We start from the raw sequence: 22,309 nt of genomic DNA on the forward strand, positions 1-22,309 counted from the left end.
TAGCTTTTTTTTTTCTTTTCATGTGCTGACTTTTTTTCTTCACAACCAGTCAGAAAACGAGTAATAAAGCATTTTCATATGAGCCTCAGCCTGGCTGATGAGTGATGAGAAAATTCTTAAATTGTGATAAAAAAAAAAAGTTATTCTACAAAGGGGATAATTTGTGAAGTTGGTTCCACAAATGTGATCTTCGCATTTGTGAAATGCGAGTTTAGATATCTCGCATTTCACAAATGGAAGTAAGTGTTTCCAAAAAAAAAGAATAACAAGCTCGCATTTGGCAAATGCGAACTTATTAAGCTCGCATTTGGAGAATGCGAGCTGAGATACCTCGCATTTCTTGAATGCGAGGTACTCAATCTGAACACAAACAGAGTTCCCAATTTCGGCATTCAAGTCTGTCTCACTCTCCCTTCACTCTCTCCGTCCAGCTCACTCCTCACTCTGTCTTCTCTTGGTCGCCGCTTTCTCATTGGAAATCTTGGTCCCAGCTTTGTCGTCGGAATCTCTCGGCCTTCTCGTTGAAAGCTCTTCTATTTTGTAGAGCTGCAGCATTTCTCCTCGGGCAAAATCTGGCAGCGGCACTTTCTCGTCCGAAGCTCTCATCGGAAGCATCGGAAGCTCTCGCCCATTGCAAAGCTTCCCCTTTGGGAGCCCATCTCTGCTAGCTAGCTGCCGTTCTCTCCCTCCTCCCAATTTGCCATTTTTACAACCTCAACAGGATACCCCTTCACTTTTGAGTCCCATTTGCACTGCACATTTTATTTTCTCTTGGCATCTGGCTTTCTTCATCTGCTCTTTGCTCAGAAACAGCATAAGAGGTATGCATTAAATTTTTTTTCTGAGTTTACATTTTTTTGGGATTTTTTGTTTTCCGAATTGAAGTGGCTTTTTTGGTTTGGCAATTTATTGGACATTGTTGTTGTTTCGGTTGGTCTCTTATTTGCTTGCCATGCTCAGTCTTCTATGATGGTGTCTTCTTGTAAATCTGCATTTAGTCTTCAATTCATTGAACATCAATGAAGTCAGCCCTTTGAATCTATGAAGTTGACCTGAGAAATTATACAGAACTGATCACCAAAATAATTCCATGTTGGCAATATGATTTGTTAGTGGATTTTTGCATAATGGATCCTGCATGGGCATGTCCGGGGTCTAGTTGTCAAATATCAGGCCCTTCAAATCATTCTGGTATTGCCCTTGAGATATTTTATGTTGCTTCCAATTGTAAGATACCATTAATTATAAATTTTATGAGGATGAACCTCTTATAAATTTTATAAATTTCACAATCTTCTATTAAAATTTTTGTAATTATTTATATTGATGTGTAAGTTGTGTTTGAGAAATTTCCAATTTGATGACGAATTTAAAAAAATTTCTGCAACAAGGGTGTTTTAAGTATAGGCTAATATTACTTAATTGGACAAATGCTTCCACATACTTGAGTAATTCAACAAAATTGGTACCCGAAGTGCCATAAACAAGCTCAATAGCTCTTCTTCTATCATACCAAGCTTTCATATAAGAAATTTTAGCGTTCAAATTTTTCTTCATGGAGGATATTATTTTTTTTTTAACTTTATTGTTCTTAAAAACAAACTCCATTTTGTTAAGAGAACAACTCATGTACAATTCTTTTTAAAAAACAAAAAAATGTGAATGTGAGGCCTCACCTTTCTTTTCTTTTTTTGTTTGTTATTTTATTTCTGAGAAAACATTATGGTTGGTTGTTTTTGTTTTTACATCTGCATTTTATAGAATTATTGAAAAAAAGATAAAAATAAGAAAAGGAAAAACATGTGAGCCCCGAAGTAGAGACCGCCTTTCAGATTTCGAAGGCATTTGACTGACTTGGTTGGGCGCCAATTCTTTAATTACCCGATTACTACTATCCGGAGCTTGTTCAGGATAGGGCACAATGTGATTCCCAAGAAGACGGGCCACAGCGAGGTCAGGAAGAGTGATATCTATTTCTTGGACTATATGTTCCACAACCGGGAGACCTCTTACGCTCAAATTTCGTTGCCAAATATCATCATCAACTATATACGGTCAACAGTGAGACGTCGTACTACTTCTTTCAAGCTAGCATTCCCTCGACTACTCACATTGGTGTTTGAACGGATGGGGGTTAATCTAACTGGAGCTGAGCGACAAGTTGTCCGCCGCAGTACCCAGTTATCTTTTACCTTGCTACGGAACATGGGCATCGACGTGGTTGCTTTCCTTCCTCCACTTATCGAGCGGCGTTCTAAAGCAAGGCATGGTGGAGATGATGCTGGTCCATCCACCTCTGCACCTCCACCACCTCCCCCGGTGCATCATCGTCACCCCGACTGGCCACGGCTTGTCAATATCTTGGAAGATATTCAGTTTGATTTGCAGAGGATGGACACTCGCTTGGCATGTATAGAGAATCATTTAGGCATTCCTACACCTCAAGGTGGTGATGCAGATGAAGATGGCGATTGAAGCTACTCCATTAGGATCACTATCTTATTTGTGCATGGATTTGCTTGCATTTTGTTTTTAATCAAATTAGGTGTTCGATGCTTTTTAGAGCCACATTTTACTTTTTCTATTTTTTAATCGACTAAAAACTTGTGCTTGTGCTTTGGCGGTGGTTTGTGATTTTGGGCTGATCTGGATCTCGGCATTGCACTAGGGAGTACCCACTCTCTATCTTTTGTTTCTTTTCTTTCTTAGAATACACATTCAGGGCAATATGTACTCTAAGTGTCAGGAGGAAATGTGTCGGACTTTTAGTAGTTTTATGTTTAATATTTGGACAAGTTGTTGGAAATATTGTTTAGATTAAATGTTGTGTATTTTGGATTTGCTGGCAGGGAGTTTAGTCCACTTTTAAGGGGAGATTCTGTCAAAATTTTTTCAAAAAATAATTAAATGTATATATATTTATTAATCATAACAAATTACAATAAATAAATAAAATTTGGAAATGATTATTATGTTGGATCTTTATTTTTGCATTTATAGCAAAGTATATCTTGTACTCTATAAGATAAATAATCACATAATAATCACTTGATAAAGGGTTAAATGCAAAAAACCCCTACAAAATATATACCCAGTTGTAGTTTATCTCCTAAACTATAATAATAGGTATTTTGCCCCCTTGAATGATATGTTTGGGCAAATTTACCCCTTTAATTTATCCTATTTGTTAATTTTCTTTTTAAATTTTAAATTCTTCCATTTTTTTCTTTAAACATTGTTTAAATAAGTAGACTAGATTAGTCAAAATTTGTTTATTTCTTAATTTCGTAGGTCAATATTTGATAAGTGACTAATTTACGTAATAATTGTATGATATTTTATATTATTTTTAGTCACTTTGGGTATATTATTGGAAGAAAATGATTCATTTTGGCTATAATTGGTATAAAATGCTTTTGTTCAATTAAATGAGGTTTTTATCACTTTTTAGTGGGATTTTGTGTATTTTGACAGTTTTGACATATTTTCGTATTTCGGCTATAACTTGAGTTACAGTGATCGGATTGAGATGATTCTTGAATCAATTTGAAGATAAGAGATAGATCTACAACTTTGGTGCAGACATCTAAATTCAGTTTGAAGGTTTTCAAAGTCAAAAAACAGAATTACAGTAGCAAATTTGTACTGGTCGAAGCTGAAACAGGAAAATGAGCAGGCAAGGGTATTTCGATCATTTCTCAGCCTACACAAATCCAAATGAGGTGATTCTTAATGCATTGGAAAGCTAACTCAAAGAGCTACAAGTTTCATGTTTTGATCAAGAGAAATTAGCTTTTATCATCAAGAAAAGTTCAGTGGAAGTTGATGCAAAATCGGAGCAGAGCTGGAAATTGAACCAGAAGTGACCAAATGGTCACTGTAGCAGTCCAGCCGGAATTTGGCCGGATTTCTGGCCGAATTGTTGTCAGAAAAGGCTGCTCTGTACGTGTAAAACTCAATTTCACCTCCACCAACTCACATGTGATGCTAGACATGTGAGAAATATTCCCAGCTGTAAAAGGAAGGTGGAGGCCTCATTTCTTGACCAACTTTCATCTTCAAATAGCAAAATTCATTGCAAGATTGAGAGAGAGAAAAAAGACATACGGGAGAAGCTTGAAGTTGCAGAAATGTAGCTCTTTTCATCCTCCTAGTGTTAGTTTAGCTTAGTATAGAGTAAGATAGTTCATCCATTCTTGTTATTAGCTAGATGAAGAAAAAAATGGAGGATGAAGAAGATAAGGAAGAAAACTCATGTGACAAGGGTTATATTCCTTCCAAACTCTTTATCTTTTGTACTTGATTCCAAGTTTAGTTAATATACAAGTTCTGGATTTTGTGTTCAATATGTGTCTCTAAAATTTATGCCTTGGGTTTGGTTGAACTTTCTATAATTGTTAGTGTTTATTATTTGGTTATTTGATTGCTATGATTTGAGCAAGTTATTTAGCACTTTGGCTCTTTAAATCATGATTAATCTGGTACCATTGATTGTGATTATCTAAGGTGTTGTTTCTGCAATAAAAATTGAGATTTAACATTAGTTCAAGAAGTGCTAAACATAGGGAGTACACTCACGAAAGTAGAGGTGCGCTTATGTGGTTTTTAGTGATTCATTTCATGTAATTTCATTGAAGAAATGAACTTGTAACTAATTTCATAACCATGAAAATAGGTATGGATTAGTTATGAGTATAGTTGATTCACTACGAAAATAGGTTTTACATGTTTAAGGAAATTACACCATAACTAGCCTAGATGTAGTACTCAATGATCCAAATACAGCACTTGCATAAGTAGTTAGGGATACCACAACCTAAGGAACTTTTATTTGATAGTTTGTATAAGTTCAGTAGGTTAAATTTGTTATAATTCATTGATAGTCTAAATAATAGAGAAGCTTTAGTAATACCGGTAATTGTTCACTCTTTCTCGTGGGATCGACCAGATATATATTCTAAACTACTAGTTGACCTGTATACTTGCAGTGAACGGGTGTAATTCGATTTTTTTACTTATACGTATATGCAAAATACCCGTCAAGTTTTTGGCGCCGTTGCCGGGGAAAATTTGGCAATTTCGGTGTGAGGAGTAACTTTATTAGTTTAGACATATTATTAGTTATACTGTGAATGTTATTTTCTGTTATTTTAGTATTTTATATGTGTATGTGTTTTATCACCTATTCTTCTTACTAATCTTGCTCTTAAGTTGTTTAAAAGCAATTTTAGGTAATGAGGAGGGTAGGTCAATTTGGAGGACAATGCTTGAGAAGTGGAAGATTGGCAATGAATGGTTACAAAGTGCAAAACTCCTTCAACAGTAGTAATCGAGAATTTACTGAAGGTATGTCTTTTGAAGATGGTTTAAGGTGCTTAAAGGCTAAATTTGATGTTATGATGTTACAAGTTCAAATGGACACAATTATGCATGAAATTGAGCATGGGAGGAATGTTAATCTTTTAAATCTTATCATGTGATTTGTGACTTGTGTGAAGGTTATCATGCTACTAATGCATGTAGACAAGCACAAAATGTGGATTATTATGATGAATTAGAGTATTACAATCTTTGTTTTGATCGATATAGTGCTAATTGGAGCAATTCTCCTGCTTATGGTTGGGATAATCAATGTGCATATAGTAATTATCCGTATTTTTATGATTACCAACCTGAAAGCATTCAATATGAATCAAAATCATCTTGGGAGTTGGCAATAGAGAAGTTAGCTAATGCACCTCTACCTTGGGAGTTAAAAAGTGAACCATTAACTAATGATTCTAATGCATCTTGGGAGCTAGCTGTAGAAAATTTCTCTAATCAATTTGATTTAGCAATAGAAAAATTATCAAATGCAACTTCTGATCGTTTTGATAGGATTGAGGAAAGAATAGATGAATTAGCTTCTCACTTTGGTCGAATATATGAGCAATTGAGTGCATTGTGTGAAGTTATTTCCTCTAATAATGTGCAAAATGATCCTAGCATGAATGGTGGGAATGTTGTATGTGAAATGGGTTGCATTTTGATGAAAATGATGAATCTCAAGTGTGTTTTAATGAGCAAATATCCATTTCACATGATAATATCTTTGGAACTAACTTTGAACCTCAAGAGGTGAGTTTTAATGACTCATTTTTCACCCCTCTTGAGGAGAGTATTGAAAGTGTAGGTTCTGAAGGTATTGTTACCCAAGACATCCTCATTGCATCTCTTTTGGTAAATTCTCAAGTGTTTGTATATTCAAGGTAACATCTATGAATCACTTGGGATAGGTAAGTCACTTCTATTTCTCACATCATTAGATCATGTGACTTTTGCTATAAAGTCACCTTTCAATGATCCACCACGGCCTAAAATGGTGGATTATTCGTTAAATAAACCTCCTTGAAAAATGAGATGATATAGTCAAGTTAATGACTATAAAGAAGCGCTTGTTGGGAGGCAACCCATCGATTTCTTATTTTTAGTAGCTTTTAAGTTGTTTAAACTAGTGTTTGTGGTGTGTTTTATAGGTGGCAATGGCAAGGGTTCATGCAAATTATTTCAAGTGCAAAAGAGTTTATAAGGAGTGGAGACCGATGTGAAAAAGGGAAGTTTAACCTTTATTTTTGAGTTTACAATGCTTAATTTCATGATATAAGGTTAAGTCAGTCTTTTGCATGAAGTTGAAGTGCATTCAAGTGTTTAAATGTGTTCATAACTTATTTGCACTCTTTTGAACCATTTGAGCACCATCATGTGCATTGAAAGTGTCAAGGGGACTATTTGATCCAAAAACCTCAACTCTCAAATTGCATTCTACATGTTTTTGATTTGTTTTGAGGTGTTGAGATTCATGTTTAAGTCACTTTTCATGTGTTTGAAGTGTTGAATTGTTAAAAATTTCATTGTAGAGCACGAATTGGAGAGTGTGTTTCAAATTGGGGTCAAACTGAAAATTGCAGAAACTTGTGCAATAAGTGCAGATTCAATGGATCCGAGGCCTCGGATCCACTTCTGCAAGCAGAATTTTTTTTTCAGCTCACTGGCCAGAATCCGGCCGACAATCCGGCCGGATTTTGGCGATATTTCAGCTTCAAGAGGAATCTGTTCAATTCCCCTTCCTTTCTCCTTCAACCTACACACACTACTCACTAAAACACCACTTTTCATTATTTAATTTTCAAATAACCTTCACCAAATCACTTCCTCCCATCCTCTAGAGTGAATTTCATAGTTCATATTCTTTCAAAAACAACTCTAAAGTGGTTTCAAGCTTACCAATAGTTAGGGTTGTACTTTCTTGAATCACTCAATTGAGGCCAAATTGAGGTGAGTTTCTTGGGGGTTTTCACATCATATTCATCACTTAACATCACCACACCAATTTGAGATAACAATTCTTCACCTAACTTTGTTATTTGAATTTTGCCATGATTGAATATTTTCTATTTTTAGGCAATTTTTAATATGTGAAGTTAGGTGTATTTATTTGAGTTTATTGATACTATTGGTGATTGTTAGTGAAAAATATATTTTGTGATTTGCATTTATTGTATTTATTTGGTGAATTGTTGCTAGTTTTATGCTTAATTTGGCTTGGTGACGAAGTTGCATATTAAGTGGCCAATGTAGCATTTTAATTAGCTTAGTGGGAGTTTTTGATACTGATGTGAGTAATTTAGATTACCTAATGAATAAAAGGTGCTCGGTTGAATGATTTCTTGAATTTCTAAGTAATTCTAAAAGAAGAAGTGAATTGAAGATGACCTTAATTGGTGAAATTCATAAATGCACTTATAATCCTTGTGGTTCAATGGTTTTTAGTATTCCATGAATTATCATGAAGGTCATTTATATTTTTTTTGGTTTGGTGTGTTTGCCTCCATTTTGAGATTACTTTTGTACTTGAGGGGACTTGATCATTGATGACAAAATGTATAAATGGAACTTATTTTATTCATGATTGTGGATTTATTGTGTGAAATTAGCTTCCCTTTGCTTTGGATACTAATGTATATATTTGATTAGCAAAGATTAGCTTATTTCATGTTTTTATCCCATGAACATTGTATAGTTCCACATGCTTGATCATTTTTCCTTTTTCCTTGACTTGCATGTTTTCTTCTTGTTGATTGCAACCTTTTATTTGTAAGAAATTTATTTGTTTTGATTTTGTCTTTTTCAGGGTGCAATAAGTGAACTCTCCATTCTTTCTCAAATACGGTTGGAAATTCATCACATTGCCATGGATTTGGATCGCTCAAGTCATAAGGGGAGTATTTTCTTTTACTCTTTATTTATTTTCCTTTTCTCACATTGAGGACAATGTGAAGTTTAAGTGTGGGGGAGGGAATATTTGAACTTGCATTTTGATGCTATGTGATGATATTTTGTGGACTTAAATGCTTAGAAATGTTGGAATTGTGTTGGAATTATTTGCCATATGGATAATTTGATTGAAATTGGGTTTGTTGGCAGAGAGTTTTGTCCATTTATAAGGGGAAACTCTGTCAAAATTTTTCTAAAATCTTTCCAATATTTCACTATGGCCCAAAAGTTCTTCAAATTTTTGCATTTTCATTCAAAAAGGGCTAATTTGTTCCAACTTTAAATGTTTAAATTCTTCCAATTGTTGAAACTTTATGTGTATTTTGGAAGGTTTAATCCTCATTTAACTTGGAAATAATTATTATGCAATTAGAATTTTTACATTTTAGAAAGTATATTTGGTAAAGTGAGGAAAATTATGTCTATAATTTTACATGTTTAATGAGATTTCTTCTCTTTACTTAATTTTGCAAGTAAGTGATTGATATAGTCGATAAAGGTTATATTTCTCCTTTGATTATTCTTATATATTTTCTAAGAGTGAATATCTATTTATTGTCCTTTATTTCTGAAAAAGAAAAAAAGTAGAAAGAAAAAAATAAAAATAAAAAAAGAGAAAAGAAAAGAAAGTAAATAAAAATTGTTCTACTCCAATGATTCTCGTACCAAGTAACCGGGGGTTGACATCTACAAATATTGACATTCGCGTAAAAAGGTATTTGAATTAAGAGTATGCATAGCAACTTGAATAGGTGAAATGTTGAGTAACCGGGAATTTTCACCTAAAAGTGTCGATTTTCGCGTAAAAAAGGCATTCTCACCATTTAAGTAAAAATTAGTATGAATAAATCCCTCTTAGTTATAGAATTTTGAGAAAAAGATGATTATAGGAGGAGGAAGGCTATAAATTGACTATGTGATTTGCTTATTTGTAAAATTAAGTTAGGGTAAGAGATTAAGTTTAACTTGTTGAATTTAGGGTATAATTATCTTTCCTTTACTTGATATTATGAGTATTTAGTATAATTTGAACAATTGTATAATGATTATTTTCCAAGTCTTGAGGAATTAAATTTAACAAAATGCATATATTGTTTCATCTCTTGAATCATTGTAGTTGATTATGTATGGATTGCTTGAGGACAAGCAATGATTTAAGTGTGGGAGAGTTTGATAAGTGACTAATTTATGTAATAATTGTATGATATTTTATATTATTTTTAGTCACTTTGGGTATATTATTGGAAGAAAATGATTCATTTTGGCTATAATTGGTATAAAATGCTTTTGTTCAATTAAATGAGGTTTTTATCACTTTTTAGTGGGATTTTGTGTATTTTGACAGTTTTGACACATTTTCATATTTCGGCTATAACTTGAGTTACAGTGATCGGATTGAGATGATTCTTGAATCAATTTGAAGATAAGAGATAGATCTACAACTTTGGTGAAGACATCTGAATTCAGTTTGAAGGTTTTCAAAGTCAAAAGGCTGAATTACAGTAGAAAATTTCTACTGGTTGAAGCTGAAACAGGGCAATGAGCAGGCAAGGGTATTTCGATCATTTCTCAGCCTACACAGATCCAAATGAGGTGATTCTTAATGAATTGGAAAGCTAACTCAAAGAGCTACACGTTTCATGTTTTGGTCAAGAGCTAAATTAGCTTTTATCATCAAGAAAAGTTCAGTGGAAGTTGATGCAAAATCGGAGAAGAGCTGGAAATTGAACCAGAAGTGACCAAATGGTCACTGTAGCAATCCGGCCGGAATTTGGCCGGATTTATGGCCGGATTGTGGTCAGAAAAGGCTGCTCTGTACGCTTAAAAATCAATTTCACCTCCACCAACTCACATGTGATGCTAGACATGGGAGAAACATTCCCAGCTGTAAAAGGAAGGTGGAGGCCTTATTTCTTGACCAACTTTCATCTTCAAATAGCAAAATTCATTGCAAGATTGAGAGAGAGAAAAAAGACATACGGGAGAAGCTTGAAGTTGCAGAAATGTAGCTCTTTTCATCTTCCTAGTGTTAGTTTAGCTTAGTATAGAGTAAGATAGTTCATCCATTCTTGTGATTAGCTAGATGAAGAAAAAGATGGAGGATGAAGAAGACAAGGAAGAAAACTCATGTGACAAGGGTTACATTCCTTCCAAACTCTTTATCTTTTGTACTTGATTCCAAGTTTAGTTAATATACAAGTTCTGGATTTTGTATTCAATATGTGTCTCTAAAATTTATGTCTTGGGTTTGGTTGAATTTTCTATAATTGTTAGTGTTTATTATTTGGTTATTTGATTGCTATGATTTGAGCAAGTTATTTAGCATTTTAGCTCTTTAAATCATGATTAATCTGGTACCATTGATTGTGATTATCTAAGGTGTTGTTTCTGCAATAAAAATTGAGATTTAACACTAGTTTAAGAAATGCTAAACATAGGGAGTACACTTACGAAAGTAGAGGTGCACTTATGTGGTTTTTAGTGATTTATTTCATGTAATTTCATTGAAGAAATGAACTTGTAGCTAATTTCATAACCATGAAAATAGGTATGGATTAGTTATGAGTATAGTTGATACACTACGAAAGTAGGTTTCACATGTTTAAGAAAATTACACCATAACTAGCCTAGATGTAGTACTCAATGATCCAAATACAGCACTTGCATGAGTAGTTAGGGATACCACAACCTAAGGAGCTTTTATTTGATAGTTTGTATAAGTTCAGTAGGTTAAATTTGTTATAATTCATTGATAGTCTAAATAATAGAGAAGTTTTAGTAATACCGGTAATTGTTCACTCTTCCTCGTGGGATCGACCCGATATATATCCTAAACTACTAGTTGACCTGTATACTTGCAATGAACGGGTGTAATTCGGTTTTTTTACTTGTACGTATATGCAAAATACCCGTCAATATTTTATAAAAAAAATCTATGTGAGTAAAAGATTTTTTTTCCAAATGATGAAGTTAATGTCATTTAAGAAATTTAACTTTTCCAATATATAATAAGAAAATAGAGAAATTGATTAATCAATTATTAGTGGTATCAATAACAAAAAAATAAACTACTATTGTTGTTCATTCTTATTTTTTATTTCACTACAAATAATAATTGCTAACTTTTCTTTTTTATGTGGTATATAATATGTTACTTTTATTATAAATAGTTGAGTAACTACGAATTCTTAATTAGTTTATAGGTACTTAAATTATTGAATTACTAGATTAATACACTTTACAAAAATTGTTGAATTACTAGATTAATACACTTTACAACATCAGCTACATACATTTGTAATAACAAAGAGTTTATGACAAATTATTAAGAATGAATTTAACAAATAAACAAATTAGAAAGTAGTTTAAAAATATTAAAATTTTTGATGTAATTTTCTAGGAATTCGTATTCATCGGATGCAAGATACAGTAAAGCCAAAAGCTTGCTAGTTTGGTTAAGATTTATTGCCCCAAATTATTATCAACTATTGATGGCAATATTATGGGATTTTTTTCCAGTTCTAATGAATTTAGAGCCTTAACTGCTAAAATTTGTAGATGCTTTCATTGCAAATTGTAAATCATTTTATAATTTGCAGTCAAATCATTTATATTGAGTACATGACATTACAACTGAAGCAAAAAGAAAAATCATACCAAAATATGGATTCATCAAACGAAATAATGATGCCAAACTGAGATATATACCTTGCATTTGTTAAATGCGAGGTACATGACATGACCTTGCAATTAACAAATGCGAGGTCATGTTTTCTTTTTCCTTTTTTTTTTTAATTTCGGTGGCTGGAAAATGGGGGAGAACTCGCATTTAGCAAATGCGATCTCAATGAACTCGCATTTGCTAAATGCGAACATCCCTTTTACAGAACAGCATACCCTAAATGCCCCCTTTGTAGAATTTTTTTAAAAATCATCACCACATTAGAAATTTCTCGTTGAGTGATAGATCAATCTATTCTTCCCGTTTTAGTATCTTCATATGCAATTAGAAAGTGATAGTTTTATGACACGAATCTTTTAGAGATGTGTAATATTTGTGATTTCTATTAAGATAGCCTACGAAGAAAGGCCAATAAATAGGTTTGCACAACTGGATTTATTCTATCAATGTTTGACAAAGATGATAAAATAAGATATTCGAGTATAAGTATTTTGTGATTTAATTTTATGTTTTTTAACGGGCATCCTTATTACTACACTTAATTTATCATGTGAATGCATATACTGTCATTATTTACATTTACCAACTTACCTCGTTTAACTTTAATTTTACTAAAACTTAACACATAAGCTCCACCTTGATGAGTGCCCATTAGATCGATCTACCTTCATTTGTCAATAGCTTTTATAGACTAGCTAAGATTAATTAAATATTCTAAGGGTTTCGTTAATTGGTATCCAATGGATACTTGTTAAGAGAGTTCAAATATTAGTCCTTTACAAAAGTATTATTGATTTGGAGAACTGTCTAAATATAAGGAGTGCAATGAATATATTATGTATTTGCATATATTAAGTTTGGTAGAAATGAAATGTACTAATGAGTGTCTAATGAATGCCTCTAGAAAAATCCAATGATCATATGTGTGCAAAAATTGCCATACATTAAGCACACTCTACCATAAACATGTACAGAGTTCATGTATACTTTCTATGATAACCTGAAAAATTCCGAGATTTGATATACTAAGAACATTCCACTCGTGAAACTACTGCCTCAACACGGGAGGACGCATAAATCATCTTTTGGTAAAGCCAACCGTCTTGAAATCCCCACACACCAGGAGTTTATAAACAGCCCACATGCATAAATAGGCGCCCTCAAAGCTTTTGGGTGCTTCAAGGCTTGCTGAGTGAAAATGATTCATATATTTTACCAATGCATAGATGAAATAAATTCTTGTTTCCCCTCAATGTCGTCTTCTTGCTTCTCACTATCTAGGAATATTGTTATACTTTGAAATGGGAGAGTTTTGACAGAGCCAGGATCTTTTTTCTAGGGGGGCCAAAATTTTCTTAATATGCTATGTTCAAAATAATTTTCATCCATTTAAATATATGACATCTAAAAAAATCAAATATTAATTTTAATTTTATATATATATATATATATATATAAACTCTCATAATAAAAACAAAAATTATAAAAAAATTAGGGAGGGCCAACTTTGTTTTACGCATATATTTACACACACTATAAATTAAAATTTTTAAAACTGAGGGGGCATCAGCCCCCCTTAGCTCCGTCATTGGTTTTGATCAAGCAAAATTAGTGGGTATACAAGATACTGAAGTTTATTGAGAAATTCACGCAAGCCCTTAAGGCTTAGAAAACTCCAATTTCCATTGCTTTGATATCAATTTCTAATCGCCTATGCATTGATAAGAGTGATTCTATGTTTTGGCTGAACATTGCAGCATTGTTGCAAGTTGCACTGAAGAATGATCAAGTTATTCAAAGATGATCGAAATCCAGAGCAAAAGGTTTGGAGTTCAAGTATTAACTTGCAAAACCAATTTAAAAAAAAAAAAAAGACTTTTTGGGATGTAATGTATCTGAAACCACAAAAAAAATATGAAAAAAAAATAGAGATAAAAAAAATTGGAAATATGAAAAGAATGATTAGAGACGTATTTAAGAAACATTCAAAAAGAATTAGTCAAAAAATAGATGTCTGTTATGAAACAACTAAAATGTGGATGTCCCTTTGTATTCCTAAGAGATTTAACTCATGATTTATAACTACATTATGTAGTAGTGGAGAAACCGTTTCATAGGTTTCTTCACATTATTGTAGTAGTGGATGTTTAATAGGATTTATGTACCTTTAACCTTGTAGTACCTATATATAGAGGTACATTGAAACCCTTTGAGAGTACTTTTGTATCTTGTTGAAATATAAGAATATCATTCTCCCTTTCTCTATTCTTTTCTCTAATACTTCTTCAATTCCTATTGTAATATTTTATTTTATTAGTTTTATAACACGTTATCAGCACGAGTCTCTATTTTTGAGCAAAAGGTGAAAATGGAGCCACTACCGTGAACAAAAGTGAAACACAAGGTTTTGCCAAAATTCTACCCGTATTTCTTCAAGTAACTTCTGAGGTAAATCTCTGACCCACAAACTTATGTCAATTTTTTATGGCTAACATTTGAATGATCAAAAAATACAAGTACCTATTGCCGAGCAATCATTAAACACAAATATATACTGTTTGACATCTTTGAGGTAATATTTCTCATTTTTAATTCTACTTATTTATCTTTAGAATTATTTGTTATAGATACTTATATTCTGATGCATTGAGTATTGGAAATGCTATTATAGAAAATTAATTATATTTGAGAATCTACTTGTTCTTTGAAATATTTAAAGAAAAAGATTCGATCACCTGAAGATGGTCGTTCTTTAACAAAAAGATTTGGCCACCAGAAAATGGTTATTATTTCAAAAGCCTGGTATGATAAATTTACCTATGGCTACAAGAATATAATTCTGCTATGTTTAGAATTATTTCTTAGTTGAAAATAATATTCTCTACATATTTCTCAATTATGCGCTTGTAGTAGCAATATTGAGAGAAAATTTGAGAAGTATTCTATACTTATTGTATGCTAGTTCTAGTCCATTCCCAGAAGTGAATGTGACTAAATTTCAATTTACTAGTTATGGTTGATGCCATGACTATGATTTTGGTAAATATGTATTTTACCATGACAAGAGAAAAAGCTACCATTTGAAGTGGGATAATAATGATAAGGACAAGAAAATAAAGGTCCTAAAGATAAATGTCCCGAAGTACATTTGACGAATCAAAATTATAATAGCATTTTCATATGGCAAATTTCTTTAAACGCCCTGAAGGTGTATGATGATTGATTTAATTAACTTTTCTTCCCGAAAAAGAAATGGATGTTAAACATTTGGGATCAAAGGATTATGGTGATGATATTTGTCCCATAAGAATTATGGTGACAATGATATGTGTCTCATTAATAAGTGCTACTATAATACACTATTTTTCAACAAAAGAGACAAACACAATCAGTGGTAGTGTTTAAGTGATTGAAAACTCCAGAAGAGCTACTACTATATTTCTCCCTGTAGGAGAAAAGTTTATTATAAATAAAGCACTACTTTTTACGATGTCTCGAAAAATTTATTGAATTAGAATATCCGTCGAAAAGGATATCAAATTGAGACACTAAATGAGACAATAATAGAGATCATGTTTAAAAATCAAATGAGATAAAGGTTAATTATATCATAATAACCATTCGAGAGAGAAATGGTTATCGATATAGTTGTCTTCATTCTCATTTGATTTATAATTATCACCTGCAGTAAACCAGAAGTTTACTGATCCCAATGGATATATGATTTGACAAAAGTGAGAATATTTGAGAGCCGACAAGTATTTATACATACCCCTTTTATATTATATATGGCTCCAAAAGAAATTTAGAATTTATGTCGGGTATGAATCACTTTTTACGATTAAATATCGTAAAATATTTGATGAGTGATCTATTAAATGATTTATTTATTTTGATGAGTTACGATTCCCGACATTAGGGGGAGGAAGAAATCAACCGAAAGGAAATCACCTGAAAAATTGGATTTCCTCGATCCTCATACAAAATAACGTGAACTGGAAGTTCAAGAAATTATTCATTTGCAGAAAATTGCAAACCAGTTGTCAGATATATTATTGACTCCAGAAGAGTCATTAAATCAACTATTCCTGCAGGAAATACCTTGGTTAAAATTGATGTCCCTGAAGGACATGCATAAGTGCTACAAATAAATTTAAGGCCGGCTTACCTAAATAAGGTATAAATTGATTTCAAATATCTCCGGAGATTAAATGTCATGACAAAATTCAATCTCTTGAAGAGGTCGTTCCTGAAGAGCCAACTCCTGAAGAGAATTAAATCATAGAAAATTAATTGGAGCCTAATAAAATGTAGCACTTGATATTATAGAAGTTGATGAGGATCATGAATCTAGATCGGTTGATGAATGTCGGTATAGAAATGATTGGAAAAATGGAAAGATGCGATTCAATTTGAATTGGACTCACTGGCTACAAGAAAAGTTTTTGAATTTGTAGTCCAAACACCTGAAGGTGTAAAGCCAATAGAATATAAATGGGTATTTGTGAGAAAAAGAAATGAGAAAAAAGAAATTGTGAGATATAAAGCAAGACTTGTAGCCCAAGAATTTTCACAAAGGTCTGGATTTGATTATGATGAAACGTATTCACCTGTAGTGGATGCTATTACATTTAGATATCTTGTGAAGTTTTGCAGTACATGAGAAATTAGATATGCGTCTAATGGACGTCGTTACTGCATATTTATATGAGAATCTTGAAAATAATATTTATATGAGAATCCCCGAAAGATTCAACATGTCTGAAGCATGCAAATCAAATCCTAAAAATATTTATTCTATTAAATTACAAAGGTCTCTGTATGGGCTCAAACAATTTGGACGTATGTGGTATAACCGTCTCAATGAATGTCTGACAAAAGAAGGTTATACCAATGATCCAATATGTCCATGTGTTTTTATTAAGAAAAATGGATCAAATTTTGTGATAATTGCTGTATATGTTGATGATCTAAATTTGATTGGAACTCCTGAAGAGATTCAAAATATTATTGAATATTTGAAGATAGAATTTGAGATCAAAAATTTTGGAAAGACAAAATTCTGTCTTGGTTTACAAATTGAGCATTTGAAAGGTAGAATTTTTATCCACCAAACTGCATATACCCGGAAGGTATTAAAGCGGTTTTATATGGATAAGGCACATACATTAAGTACTCCAATGGTTGTCAGATCATTAGATCCTAATAAGGATCCTTTTAGACCGCGAGAGGAAAATGAAGAGATATTTGGTCCTGAAGTACCATATCTCAGTGAAATTGGTGAAGAGTATTGGAATACGATGATTAAAAGATCTCAAATGATGTTTGCATCAGGGAGAGAAATTAATACACAGGAATAGTGTACTCTTTTTCCTTCACTAGAGTTTTTGTCCCAATGGGTTTTTCTCTAGTAAGGTTTTAACGAGGCATATTCTTTGTGTAATGGACATCCAAGGGGGAGTGTTATGAAACAACTAAAATGTGGATGTCCCTTTGTATTCCTAAGAGATTTAACTCATGATTTATAACTACATTATGTATAGAAGTTACAATTCATAATTATATTCATGTAGTGGAGAAACCGTTTCATAGGTTTCTTCACATTATTGTAGTAGTGGATGTTTAATAGGATTTATGTATCTTTAACCTTGTAGTACCTATATATAGAGGTACATTGAAACCCTTTGAGAGTACTTTTGTATCTTGTTGAAATATAAGAATATCATTCTCCCTTTCTCTATTCTTTTCTCTAATACTTCTTCAATTCCTATTGTAATATTTTATTTTATTAGTTTTATAACAATGTCCATGATTTTGGGGTGCCTCAGAAGTTCAGTCATTGGCCACTCAATATTGTATCAAGCCTGCTGCAAACACGTCCTAATCATGGCATTTGAAAAAGAAAAAGGAAATGCTGTTTAATTGAAAAAAATGACATTCAAAGTTGAAAAACTTATAGGATAAGAAGATAACCGTAGTAACGTCAAACACATCTTTTCTATTTCAAAGTTAACGTGGATTTATATGATTGTTTATCTGAAAGTTAACGTTGAATTGTATACCATAACAAAACAAAATAATAGGGTAGCATAATAATTTTTTCTCTTTTCTTGATACTCTTTGATTGATTTTATCTCTCACTTTGCAATTAAAAAAATCTAAAAAGTATGTCAGACCACCACTTATCTCATTTTAGGGTGATCCTCTGTTGACGGATACTCCTATTAGACTCGTAGTTTTGAAAGATGAGAACCAACTATATAGCATCTACATCGAGAATTCAAGTATTATGTACGTTATTAGTCTGATCCTTTGCAGAAACAACCTGTAATAATGAAGTTACAAAATAGATTTATTTATCATTAAAGAGATTCGACGTTCTTGACCCTGTTTCACCTTAATTGTTATTTGAACAAGCAAAAGTTCTGTCTTGATCCAAGTAGGAATAGCATTTCTCATTTGCATTTCCATGGAGTTTTGAAGGCAAGTAGCCCCGCTCCCGTTAAAGGGATATTCCCCGTTGGCTACTAATTTTGCAAGGTTCACTATATCAAGTCTCACAAGCAAGAATAAAAATAAAAGTAAGGATTAATCTTTACTACATTGATAGTGTATATACGATAAGCGTCGGATCAATGACAAAAATACAAAATTTGAATTTGAAATTCAACTTTTGTACACATATCATGAATCAAATGATAATAGTGTATACACTGTCAGTGTATATAAGATTTACTCAAAAAAGTAAATAGAAAGAATTTGTTAGTTTAGATGGGCCTGTCTTCTATCTAAACAATCCATTTAGATTTCCTCTCTCTTCTAGAATAGGATAGTATAAATGTGGTTAATTGACAAAAAAATATTCTAATTACACAAAACAAAATGTTTAACTCTAGGTACAAGTTGAATATAACTTTTAGTCTCCTACAAAATACTGTTTATTACTAAGGTTTCGTATGAATTAGATATGTTTAAAACTGATTTTCATAAATTTTATTACAACCGTATATATGAAAAATTTGTTACTAGAGTTTTTTATTGGAGTGTTTTTAGAATTTTAAATGTTTTTGGGATATTTAAAAAGAAAAATCACCCATCACCACCACCCCTTCCCTCCTCTCTCTCTCTCTCCCCCCCTCCTGACTCCTTATTTCTCCTCCCCCCCCCCTCTCTCTCTCTCTCTCTTTACTTCTTCAAAATTAGGAAATGGAAGAAAGTGCAATTTTTTTTTCTTTTTTTAAGTGTTATAATTGGTTATTTGCCTTATCTTAAAGAAGCATAGGAAGAGTAAAACCAAGATAAGGAGAAGAGACAATGAAAGATCCAAAATTAACAATTAGCAATGAAAATGTAAAGGTCCTTGATTAGCTTCTTGAGGTTATGGTTGTGTTTAAATAACAAATCCATACGTGTGGCTTGATTTTTGAATATTCCAAATACATATTAATGTAAAAAAAAAAACAACAGAGTAAGTTGCTTGAAGATTACCAACGGAATTGAACCCAATTAAAGTTTTACTTACAGATAGATACTCCTTGTTCAAATTATGTTTGGTTAAATAATGGAATTACTTCATACACGTGAACACAGTAGTATAAATATGTAGTCATCGATTAACAATGGAGAATTACTTAAAGGTTAGTATATGTGATGGTGGATAATAAGAACTAACACTACAATAGAGAAGGAAAATAAACTGAACAAAGAAGAAAAGAAAAAAAATAAAGGACAAGAAATTACAATTAATATATGTCTATAATAGTTGTGAACTGATAGCTTATAATTTGTTGCTAAATTTATAATTATTTTTTTTTATTTTAACCAAATATTATTTTAATTGATAGATTCTACTTATATTTGGTATTTTGTGCTATTTCAGGAGCGAGAATAAAAATTGCTTAAATGAAGATTTTCTAGTGAAAAACATTTATTTGTTGCACGTGGGAGCGCCTAAACTCACTACTCAAAGCCGAAAAGTCGGGATTGATAGTAGGCAGTCTCCCAATCCGAGTCAATTTCCTAATTTGTTAGCTGTTAGGACCTTCCTTATTTCACAGGATCATTCTCAAGGAAAAGGAAACCTTTAGGGAATTGATTTGTAATGGGAACTTTTTTAGGAATTTGATTGGTATAAGGAAACCAATCAATTAAGAAGTCAGCTAAGGGTAGAATTCGTCATACAACACTTTTAGCTTGAGACCAAAAGAACGTATTTGCTCTTGTTCCCCCCCCCCCCCCCCCCCCCCCGCTTTGATCGAGTTTGAAAAAAACAATTGGAAGTTTCGACAGATGCTTTTTTCGCATGGCTTGTTCTCCATTAATGGAGAACTAATTTCGTATTTCTAATCAAGGAATACAAGAATTTGGTTCAGCTATTACTGTGAGATCTAATTGATTTTATTTATCTTCTCTAATCTTTCATATTTTTACGTTTTCTACTTTATAGAGTATGATTATTGTGTGTGATTGAATAAGTGCGTAATATTTAATTATACACGTAATCTATTTGCTAATTGAAAAAGTTGAATCCATAATTGTTTAACTATTCTAATCCTAGTGGCAACTGGCATAATTGGATTTGTGTCGGGTAGATCTGGCAATTATACCAAAAACCCAATAACTCACCCAACCCATCCACTAATTTGAGAGGTTGGGTTGGGTAAGTTGGGTATTGGGTCAATTTTGGGTTGGGTAATGAAAACCCATACATATTTTGGGCGATTTGGATATTTGTGTTGGGTACCCATTACCCAACTTAAATTAAAAAACAAATTAAACGCAAAATGCATCAATTTTGTGGCCACTTCAAGATTTTAAAATTCTCATCAATTTTGTGGCATCAAACGCACTTGCTTTATAGAAAATAAGGGAATCATCAGCAAACAAATGTGAAAAATGTCAGGACTACCTCAAAAATTCTCAACGAAGATAATATATTTTTCTTAAGTGCTTTTTGATTAAGTTGGAATGACATTTAACTTTCATATTTGTATCTATCAAATAGAAATGTCATAATTTTTAATCTTTTTTTTGTAATTAAAATCTAATCTAATTAACCGACGGAATAGGCCATCCGGCATTCACGGACGAAATAGGTTATCTAGCATTCATGGACAAAAGGTACAAATGTTTCTACTTAAATGCGATAATAGAAAGTGATTAGAATTGACGAAGGTACAACCAAACTTGATGAGAATGCATGGCTTATACTAAGCAGATGTCTAGTTGCATAGAAAGTAGGAAATAGAAGTTGACTAGAGGCAATGAGAACGCAATACGAACACGCATGTGGACGCACATGAAATTTCGACCTGGACGTCCACATCTACAGATGTTAGTAATATCTAGATTTTCAATAGCTTTGGCTCCGTTTGGATTACCTATTTTTTGGAATGTTTTTAAAAAAACTTTACTGTCATAGAGTTTTAGATTATATTTTGAGATATTTAAAAGTAGAAGAGTTTCTAAAATATATTTTGATATATTTTTTAAAATTTTTAAAAAATTTTAACTAATTTTTAGATTACCGTTTAGAATACTTTTTAAAAATTTTTATTGTATCTGAAAAATTAATTTTTTAAAAACACTCCCATCCAACAAAATTTTATTTTTGACTATTGAAAATTTACATGTTAGGTGGGATCCACTTGACACATTAAATGAGATTGAGTGAGATCTTTGTATATTTATGTCAAACTCTTTCATTGGTTCAGGAGCAACATGTCAAATAATTACTCTGAAAGGATAATAAAATCAAGTATTTCAAAAGAACTTAAAAAGTGAGTGTGTGTTTGTATCTGTGAGTGTTTTAATGTGTGAAAATATATCTATCTATGTGAAAATGTATTTATGTGTGTGAATTTTCTTGGGTTAAATACCAAAAACCTCCCTGTGGTTTGCCTAATGTTCACTTTACCTCCCTATGGTTTGGAAACCTACAATTTGACTCCCTGTCGTTTCAACTAAAGTGTATTTAACGGAATTTCTGTTAGATTTTCACTTTAGGTGAAACGACAGGGAGTTAAATTGTATATTTTCAAACCATAGGGAGGTAAAGTGTACATTTGACAAACCACAGGGGGGTTTTTGGTACTTAACGCAAAACCCTTATAGAGGGACAATTTTGACATTTTCCTTTCAGACGTTAGTTTAGATGGTTTCCGTTAGACTTTTACTTTAGTTGAAACGATAGGGAGTCAAATTATAGGTTTCCAAACCATAGGGAGGTAAAGTGAACATTAGGCAAACCACATGGGGGTTTTTGGTATTTAACCCAATTTTTTTTTGTATGTGAAAATATATTTGAGAGAGTTT

This window comes from Coffea arabica, chromosome 4c (assembly GCF_036785885.1).
Source record: "Coffea arabica cultivar ET-39 chromosome 4c, Coffea Arabica ET-39 HiFi, whole genome shotgun sequence".
Classification (NCBI taxonomy): domain Eukaryota; kingdom Viridiplantae; phylum Streptophyta; class Magnoliopsida; order Gentianales; family Rubiaceae; genus Coffea; species Coffea arabica.